The 10,000-nt window shown below is 60.1% G+C and overlaps 2 non-coding genes and 1 pseudogene across 2 annotated transcripts in view; all 3 read right to left on the reverse strand.

The window, feature by feature from the left end:
* LOC145274027 (large subunit ribosomal RNA) overlaps positions 1-2,281 on the reverse strand; it is a 5,719-nt gene extending 3,438 nt beyond the window's left edge. The window contains exon 1 of the ribosomal RNA XR_013866595.1: positions 1-2,281. This exon is cut by the window's left edge and continues 3,438 nt beyond it. This is a non-coding gene — a ribosomal RNA (large subunit ribosomal RNA).
* A 596-nt stretch (positions 2,282-2,877) lies between these two features.
* Positions 2,878-3,035, reverse strand: LOC145274030 (5.8S ribosomal RNA). Its single transcript, XR_013866598.1, has one exon. It is a non-coding gene; the product is annotated as a 5.8S ribosomal RNA (ribosomal RNA).
* A 395-nt stretch (positions 3,036-3,430) lies between these two features.
* Positions 3,431-5,803, reverse strand: LOC145274021 (small subunit ribosomal RNA; annotated as a pseudogene).
* Between the last annotated feature and the right edge of the window lie 4,197 nt (positions 5,804-10,000).

Consider the following 10,000-nt stretch of genomic DNA (forward strand, 5'->3'; position numbering starts at 1 on the left):
GAGGTGACCAACCGCCCAGCGAAGCGTGCTGGCGGCGGCGGCCGGATGGGTCGGCTCCGTCGTTCGGGAGAGTCGGCCCGTTCCACCCGTTCCGAGTTCGAGAGTAGGTCGAGGCCGTGAACGGCCCCGGGGCCTCCAATCGTTCGCTTTACCGGATGGAATTGCGACGATCGAGCGCCAGCTATCCTGAGGGAAACTTCGGAGGGAACCAGCTACTAGACGGCTCGATTGGTCTTTCGCCCCTACACCCGGTTCCGACGATCGATTTGCACGTCAGAGGCGCTTCGGACTTCCACCAGAGTTTCCTCTGGCTTCATCCCGACCGGGCGTGGATCGCCATCTTTCGGGTCCCTGGTCGCTCGCTACGCCAGAGTCGGCCGAGTCGTACTCGGAAAAAGGGGAAACCGACCCGGGGGTGATGCGCCCGCGCGCAGCGCCTAAACTCGACGACAAAATAGGACTAGTTCAAGCCGCGGGATCTCACCGATGGGCGGAAGGAGGATATGGAAGCTGGCGCCCGGCAATTCCCCTTTTTGGAAGATGCGCCGGTCCCCTCTCGGGGAGGAGGGAAAAACAACCGCACGTCAGCCACGAGCCTTCCCTCTCCTATCTCTCTCGGGAAGAGAGAAAAAAGGAAAAGTTGCGGGCACCGCAGCAGCGACGGCGGAAGGCCGAAAACGCCGCGCCGGCGGGATCGGGCACGGCTCGGAGGCGGGTGAGGCGAGGAGAAGACGACGGCACGAGACCGACGACACCCCCCGACGACCCCCGGACGACTTTGCCACGACACCTCTCCCGATCGACGCCCTCCTACACGCTCTCTCGCTTTCGCTTCGCCTTCGGGGTTAGTCAGAGGTGGCCCCTACGACTCGCGAACGGCCAGGACTCCTCGGTCCGTGTTTCAAGACGGGTCGGGTGGGTTGCCGATGCACGTCGCTGACCCGGGGTGGCGGGCGGCTCGAGTAAAAAAGCGTCGCCGAGCGACCTCTCCGGAAACGGAAACGGGCGCGGGCGGGGTTGCCCCCGACAAGAACCCGAAACGTCGGCGAGGTGCGTGACGGCGAGGCCGCGCCAGTCCTATCCCGCCTCTCATCGCGCACGCGCCCGAGACGGTGGGGCGCCTAAGGAGCGACACACAGAGTGCGTCGCCCGCACGCGACTTCCGGCGGGATCAAAACGGACCGGCTCGCCACGTGTAACGGATCGTGTCAGATTTCCTCCGTTCCCGGCAGAAAGGGGCAGTTACGTTCGCGGGCCCGACGGCCGGTGGCCCCCGACTTCACAAGGTGGGAAGACGGGGGTTTTCAGGGTGATGAAACGCCTGCCGCCTACGGAAAAAAACCCGCGTGTTCGACCTGCACGCCGGGAACGGGTCGCGACGACGGACCGGAGGGGAAGTGCGTCCGGTGCCGGCCGCGCGGAGGTCGCGCCGAAGCGCCCGCGCCATGATTACGCCGAGCGATGAGAAGGGGACGGGTGCAGCGGAGTCGCGCGCGGAGGGAGCAGGAGGAAAGAAGAAGCGGCGGCGACGGATGCGGCGGGTTAGGGCCCGGCGGCAGCAGCGATCGAGAGGACGAGTCCCCTCCGTCGCAGCCAACCGACGCAGCCACCTACCGACGCCGCGGTCGTCACCACGTTTCCCTTCCCGCTATCCACGCGGCCCGTCTCCTTCGTCGGCGACGCGGGCACAAAAGCTGGCCCGCGGAGAACGAGTTCCCCGCGGACACGACGAACGACGACCTGTGCCGCGACGGCCTCTCTTTCAAGAACACACATCGAGTTTGGGCTCGAGCCTAGGCAGCACCGGACTGAGTCCCCCCGCGATCGCGGTGAGCGGTCCCACCCGTTTACCCCTGGGCGGTTTCACGTTCTCTTGAACTCTCTCTCCAAAGTTCTTTTCAACTTTCCCTCACGGTACTTGTCGACTATCGGACTCGTCCCGGTATTTAGCCTTGGATGGAGCTTACCACCCGATTTGGGCTGCGTTCCCAAGCAACCCGACTCTCGGATCGAAGGCCGTCGCTCGCCGTCCGCACCGAATGGGCCTGGCACCCGCCGCGGGCGGCCCCGATCGAGGGAACTCCGAACTATGCGAGACGAAAACGAACGGCTGCCTTCGACCCATGCGCCACACGTCCCGAAGCCTTTAACTTGCGACGGGATTCGGCGTTGGGCTTCTCCCGGTTCACTCGCCGTTACTAAGGGAATCCCGGTTGGTTTCTTTTCCTCCGCTTAGCGATATGCTTAAGTTCAGCGGGTCGTCTCGTCCGAGCCGAGGGCGGCGGTTTTTAGTAGAGTGTGGTGTTTGGAGGAGAGGAATCTCGATCGGTACCCTCCGTGTGACGACGGCTGGCCGATATAGCGCCCGTCCGACCGAAAATGAAGAAGCCAACAATTAAAAAAAAAAGCGTGGGTCCTCCCCATCCGACGTTGCCTACGACGCGGCCACCTTTTTACGGTGCGACGGCCGTGCTCGTCGCGCTGCTCGAGGCGTCGCTGAGAGACACCTTCATGAGGCAGAGAGCGAGACGAGCAGGCGGCGCTTACGTCGGCAGTCGGTTAGGTCGGTGCTTTTTTTTTTGTTTTGTTCTCCCTTCGGCTGCTTTCGGACAGACTCCTCCTGCTCCTCCTCCACAGTGTTTCTTCACGCGGTCGAAAAGGGAAAAGACTCCGCGGTCTGCCAGCGGGAGACGAAGGAGGAGGCCGGAGAGGGTTTTAAAAAAAAAAAAGACATTGAAAGGAGTCAATTCTTTTTTTATTTTTCTTCCCCCTCGTCACTCGCTCCTGCGACGTCCCGGTTACCACCGTGCCGAGGACCGGGCGGGCACGGGGACGGCAAGATGTCGTTTCGTTAACGGAGAAAGACATGTAACGTTCCGCCTCTCGACCGGACGTGGCCCCGAGACAAGGGATCTCGGGGCCGCAATGTGCGTTCGAGGTGTCGATGTTCACTGAGTCCTGCAATTCGCATCAGTTCTCGCGGCTGGCCGCGCTCTTCATCGACGGACGAGCCGAGTGATCCCCCGTCCAGGGTTCAGCACTTGGGTTTTTTATATTAGTTTTTGTTTATATAGATTTAGTAGTGTGCGAGGAGGTCTGTGCGAGGAGGCGTGACGGCATTGCAATGTCGCGAGTAGTTTGTTTTTAGCTAGCGGCGGTGGCACAGCGGCTGCAAAAAAAACAAAAAACGATAAAGCGGCGACAAGGCAAAGAAGAAGCGGCCATCACTTGCGGTGGGCGAAAAAACAAACAGGTGGTAAGACGCGGAAGCAAGCAAGAAGAGCTGGGGCTTTAAAAACCTCCGCGTCACCACAAATCTATCTCTCGCTCCGCCTTTTATAGGTTTGTTTGCGCGCATTCGAGGCGTTGACGCCGACAGACAGAGGAGGTAGGCCGGAAAACAACAAACCAGTCTCGAACGGGAAAACGGTAATGATCCTTCCGCAGGTTCACCTACGGAAACCTTGTTACGACTTTTACTTCCTCTAAACGATCGGGTTCGGTCGTCTTCTCCAGGCATCGAACGCCGAGGCGTAGATGCACGAGTGTCGTGACGGACACGTCGCGCACTGCCCGGCGGCGTCGTCGGCCAGATCCGAGGACCTCACCGGACCGTTCGATCGGTAGTAGCGACGGGCGGTGTGTACAAAGGGCAGGGACGTGATCGACGCGGGCTGTTGACCCGCGCCTACCGGGAATTCCTCGTTCACGGGGTTGGTTACAGGCCCCGATCCCTATCACGGGAGGTGGTTCAGAGGTTTCCCAACCCTCTCGGGCCGGGGCGAAGTCCCCGCTGATACCTCCAGTGTAGCGCGCGTGCGGCCCCGGACATCTAAGGGCATCACAGACCTGTTATCGCCTCCGCCTCGTGTGGCTTTCTGCCACCCGTCCCTCTAAGAAGTGCGTGAGAAAACCGACCCGGACCCGAGCGCCACGGAGGACGCCGAGCCCGCCGTAAAAATCACTGACATCGGCGCACTAGTTAGCAGGCCGGAGTCTCGTTCGTTATCGGAATCAACCAGACGGATCGCTCCACCAACTAAGAACGGCCATGCACCACCACCCACCGAATCGAGAAAGAGCTATCGATCTGTCAATCCTACCGGTGTCCGGACCGGGTGAGTTTTCCCGTGTTGAGTCAAATTAAGCCGCAGGCTCCACTCCTGGTGGTGCCCTTCCGTCAATTCCTTTAAGTTTCAGCTTTGCAACCATACTCCCCCCGGAACCGAACTCTGGTTTCCCGCAGGCTACCCGCCGGGTCATGGAAGCGAACGCCGGCGGATCGCCGGTCGGCATCGTTTACGGTCGGAACTACGACGGTATCTGATCGTCTTCGAACCTCCGACTTTCGCTCTTGATCGAGGAAAACGTGCTTGCCACACGCCATCGCTGCAGTTCGTCTTGCGACGATCCAAGAATTTCACCTCTAACGTCGCAATACGAGTGGCCCCGACCGCTCCCTTCGATCATTGCCTCGCCGTAGACGGAGACCGACAGACGTAGACGAGGCCCTCTTCCATCATTCCATGCTTATCGTATGCAAGCTTGAACAGCCCGCTCTGAGCACTCTAATTTTTTCAAAGTGAACGTACCGGCCGCCGCGGACACTCGGTTAAGAGCACCCTTGGAGGAGAAACCGCCGACCGCAACACGCGCGCAGACAAGACACGAAGCAGGGACTCGGAGCGGACCGGGGGGTTCAAAAAAAAAGAGGAACGCGCGGAAAGGGAGAGGGAGAGAAGCGCGGGGGTCAGAGTGCGGGGATGCGAATGAACACACCCAAACACACACACGTAGCACCCCCCCGTTAGACTACTCCCGGAACCGAACCGACGACCACTTGTTTTTTTTTTTCCCGGATCCCGATCACGACCTCCTCGTCCACCTCGCCGGCAGGACCGCGTGGCGGGTATGCTAGCGGTTGACACCGGCGGAAAGGGCCGGGAATGCGAACGGACGACCAAAGTCAACGACGGACGATGGCGCCGCCGCCCCGGGGCCGCTTGCGCGACCACGAACCCGAGTTCGGACTACGAGCTTTTTAACCGCAACAACTTTAATATACGCTACCGGAGCTGGAATTACCGCGGCTGCTGGCACCAGACTTGCCCTCCGGTTGGTCCTCGTTAACGGATTTGAAGTGTACTCATTCCGATCGCGGGGCCTCGACAGAGTCCCGCGTCGTTATTTTTCGTCACTACCTCCCCGTGCCGGGAGTGGGTAATTTGCGCGCCTGCTGCCTTCCTTGGATGTGGTAGCCGTTTCGCATGCTCCCTCTCCGGAATCGAACCCCGATTCCCCGTTACCCGTAGTAACCACGGTAGGCACTTAACCGACCGTCGACAGTTGATAGGGCGGACCCTCGAGAGACCCGTCGCCGGGCGTGAAAGCTCGTGCGATCGACCAGTGAGTTATCCAGAGTCACCAAAGCGGAGCGCGCCGCCCTATGAGCCCCGCCACCGAACGGACCCGCGAGCGGGAACGCCGACGACGGGAGGACGGAATGACGCGCATCGGTCTCAGTCTAATATGTAGCGCCGCGACCCGGAACGGCCGACGCGGGTGCCAGCGCGCGAGGCGTGGCGACGACGGCGCGCCGACCGATCGCGGCCTGTGTCACATGTATTAGCTCTAGAATTGCCACAGTTATCCATCGCCTCCGAGGAGGAATACGGTCCCGAGGATTAGGTCCGGTTCCTGAGCCATTCGCGGTTTCGCCCGTTCTAATGCGTGGCGTGAACTTACACTTGCATGGCTTAAGCTTTGAGACAAGCATATGACTACTGGCAGGATCAACCAGGTATCGTTGGAATTTGGGACTTTGTTTCGACAGAACGACAGACCGACCGACCGACCGACCGACATAAGACAGACAACTACAACGACGGGCACGTGTTTATTTGTTTTTCGAGGAGGTTCGCCGTCAGTAGAAGCGCGCTGCCCGCGCTGATGGCCTCTTTTTTGTTTCTCCCCTGACTTGGACCGAGACCGAGACTCAAAGAACGAAAGCGACCAACGTCGACAACAACAACGACAACGGCACCCTTGACAGCGATACATACGACAAACGACAAGCAGCACGACGGCAGTGCACACGGACATCGAGGGTCAAGGTGCAGACTGAACTCGCCGAGGTCGTCGTCATCGTGGTCGCCATCGATTCCGTCTCGTCGTCGTCGTCGTCAACGTCCACGTCACAGCCGGCCGAGAAGAGAGAACAGACGACAGCGTCGACAACAACAACATCGACAACGGCACCCTTGACAGCGATACATACGACAAACGACAAACAGCACGACGGCAGTGCACACGGACATCGGAGGTCAAGGTGCAGACTGGAATCGTCGAGGTCGTCGTCATCGTGGTCGCCATCGATGCCGTCTCGTCGTCGTCGTCGTCGTCGTCTTCGTCGTCGTCGTCGTCATCAACGTACCAACCGACCGAGACGAGAGAGCAAGCAACAACGTCGACAACAACAACGACAACGGCACCCTTGACAGCGATACATACGACAAACGACAAACAGCACGACGGCAGTGCACACGGACATCGGAGGTCAAGGTGCAGACTGAACTCGTCGAGGTCGTCGTCATCGTGGTCGCCATCGATGCCGTCTCGTCGTCGTCGTCGTCTCCGTCGTCGTCGTCGTCGTCGCCAACGTCAACGTCAACATCACAGCCGTCATCGGGGAGGAGCTGGACCAGGGCAGCGGCGGCGTAAATTTTCCCGTCACCTTCGTCGTCGCCTTCGTCGACCGACCGACCGACCGGCGTCGTGTTCGTGCTCGGAAAACCGAGGAGAGACAACGTGCACATGGCGCGTTCTCGCAAGCGGCTCCTCGGTCCGATTTTTTTGGGCGGCTTTTTCGAGCTTTTTTTTTTTCTCACCCTTTCGTCCGTGCGACGGCGAACGTTAGGGGAAAAAAAAAAAAAAAAAAAACGACAACAACGCGGCGGACCGGGCGAACAACATCGTCGACACACACGACATTGACGACCGGTCCCCCTTTTCACAATCGCATCGAGATAAAAACGAACGAGTCCGATTCGAGCACCGAGTCGCGAGCGGGAGGACTGTCGGTGCAAGTATCGATCACTGACGTGAGCGCTTCGCCGGACAGAGGATGGCTCATCCGGCAGCCGTGCAAATCGACGGTATGGGAAGAACGAACAAGAAGAGCAACGACTTGATCGGCGGCTTGGGAACTGCGGACGGTGAAAACGGGTTAATCGACTGCGACCACGACTGCTCGATCGATCTTCTTTGGCGCTAACAAAGGTGGAGGTGGCGCAAGAAGGGACTAGCGCTATCACCGTCCACGTATCAGAAGATGCGGCGGCAGACGTCGACGCTTATGCGTTGTCGGACGAGAAGTCGCTGCAGCACGTGTACCGCGAGCGGGACGTCCAAGGTTTTGCCAGACGGAAAGAAATCGGGTGTCAGCGAACGTTCACACGGCTGTGAGATCGGACGCTGACAGGAGTAGGAGGCGGCAGGCAGGCGGCGGTTACGGCGGCGGCGCCTGCTGCTGCTCATCCTCCTGTTTGCTGCGGCGACTTCCAGGACGGGAGAGCATCGAACAACGTACGTATGGTTACAAGGGGATCAGGATCTACATAGTGCATCCCCCGCGGCTATTTTTGTTTGTTTGTTCGCTCGTTCGTTAATTCGTTCGTTCGTTCGTTCGTTCGTTACAATGTACGTTTTTCCGTTCGACGGCGGCAGAGAGCGGCGGCGTTTCTCCCTAATCCGGAGGATTTATCGGTCGCACAGCGATGGGTCGTTCGGCCGATCATCGAAAGATTCGCAGGTAGTGGTTGAATGGCAGAACGGCAGCAACAACAGCGGCGGCTGAGAGCGGCGAACGCTGAGGCGGAAGCAGAAGCTGCAGCAAACGTATCGGCTAAACATGGTGGACATAGATATGGCTGACGACGCGGGTACCACGACGACTATGGAACCAGGAAAAGGAGCCGTTAGTTGTTCCAACATATCGTTCGACACGTCGAGCAGCCCTAGGTCCACGGAGAAGCACACACACGTACCACGTATTATAACCTAACGACGATGAGCGGGCGCACGGTTGGCAGGAACGAAGGCGGCGGATCAAAACAAGTTGGAGCGCGGGGCGACAGCGATAACGGTGACAGCCCTAGGCGGCGGAGATGCCACTTTCTGACGCCTTTGCGACAAGCCCGTAGAGACGTTCCGGACCACCACGAGGCAAAGAGTCGCTGCTCCGACGAACCGACACACCAAAGTGTGCTTCCTACCGAACATGTTTTATAAAACTTTCAAACTGGAAAACCCCAGAAATGGTGTTGGTATTTGTCCAGACCCACCTCCGACACCTGAAAATGGTGGTCAAAAAAAACGTCGATTATACGAAGCGACATTTCTGGTCGGCGATTTTCCAGTTTTACGCCTACTGCCACATGGGGATGTCGGTAGGCGTCGCAAAGTGCCTTCTCGTAGGCTAGGCACACCAGGACTTTGTCATTTTTTTCCCCCTCGACATTCCTGGTCCGGTCTATTCCGATTTTACACCTACCGCCATGTGGGGGTGGCAGTAGGCGTCGAAAAGTGCCTTCTCGACCGCTAGCGACACCACTACTTTATCGAGCTCTGGAGGCCCGCACACCGACCCGGGGGCCGCGGAGTCGACCCCGGGGGCCTCCGCCTCTCGCCGCCGCTCACTTGGACGCCTTCCGCAACCTGTGGTCCCGCTCGGGGCCGCCGGGAGCCTCGCCGACCTGACCGGTGTCGGTAGGCGTCTGGAAGCGCCCGGCCGACCTGGACGAGGTCCCCCTGGCCCCCGGGGGACACCCCTTAGTTGGATGGGGGTGCTGTCCCGGGCACACATGCAACCCGCGGCCGCCTACCGACAGCCCCCGTCGCTCGATCGCTACTCCTTTCCAACATATGTCGGAGAAGCCGGGCGGTTGTGAAACCCCAGAAATGGTGTTGGTATTCGTCCAGACCCACCTCCGACACCTGAAAATGGTGGTCAAAAAAAACGTCGATTATACGAAGCGACATTTCTGGTCGGCGATTTTCCAGTTTTGCGCCTACCGCCATGTGGGGGTGGCAGTAGGCGTCGAAAAGTGCCTTCTCGACCGCTAGCGACACCACTACTTTATCGAGCTCTGGAGGCCCGCACACCGACCCGGGGGCCGCGGAGTCGACCCCGGGGGCCTCCGCCTCTCGCCGCCGCTCACTTGGACGCCTTCCGCAACCTGTGGTCCCGCTCGGGGCCGCCGGGAGCCTCGCCGACCTGACCGGTGTCGGTAGGCGTCTGGAAGCGCCCGGCCGACCTGGACGAGGTCCCCCTGGCCCCCGGGGGACACCCCTTAGTTGGATGGGGGTGCTGTCCCGGGCACACATGCAACCCGCGGCCGCCTACCGACAGCCCCCGTCGCTCGATCGCTACTCCTTTCCAACATATGTCGGAGAAGCCGGGCGGTTGTGAAACCCCAGAAATGGTGTTGGTATTCGTCCAGACCCACCTCCGACACCTGAAAATGGTGGTCAAAAAAAACGTCGATTATACGAAGCGACATTTCTGGTCGGCGATTTTCCAGTTTTGCGCCTACCGCCATGTGGGGGTGGCAGTAGGCGTCGAAAAGTGCCTTCTCGACCGCTAGCGACACCACTACTTTATCGAGCTCTGGAGGCCCGCACACCGACCCGGGGGCCGCGGAGTCGACCCCGGGGGCCTCCGCCTCTCGCCGCCGCTCACTTGGACGCCTTCCGCAACCTGTGGTCCCGCTCGGGGCCGCCGGGAGCCTCGCCGACCTGACCGGTGTCGGTAGGCGTCTGGAAGCGCCCGGCCGACCTGGACGAGGTCCCCCTGGCCCCCGGGGGACACCCCTTAGTTGGATGGGGGTGCTGTCCCGGGCACACATGCAACCCGCGGCCGCCTACCGACAGCCCCCGTCGCTCGATCGCTACTCCTTTCCAACATATGTCGGAGAAGCCGGGCGGTTGTGAAACCCCAGAA

This window comes from Euprymna scolopes, unplaced genomic scaffold, assembly GCF_053919585.1.
Source record: "Euprymna scolopes isolate OS-2025 unplaced genomic scaffold, ASM5391958v1 sca246, whole genome shotgun sequence".
Lineage (NCBI taxonomy): Eukaryota > Metazoa > Mollusca > Cephalopoda > Sepiida > Sepiolidae > Euprymna > Euprymna scolopes.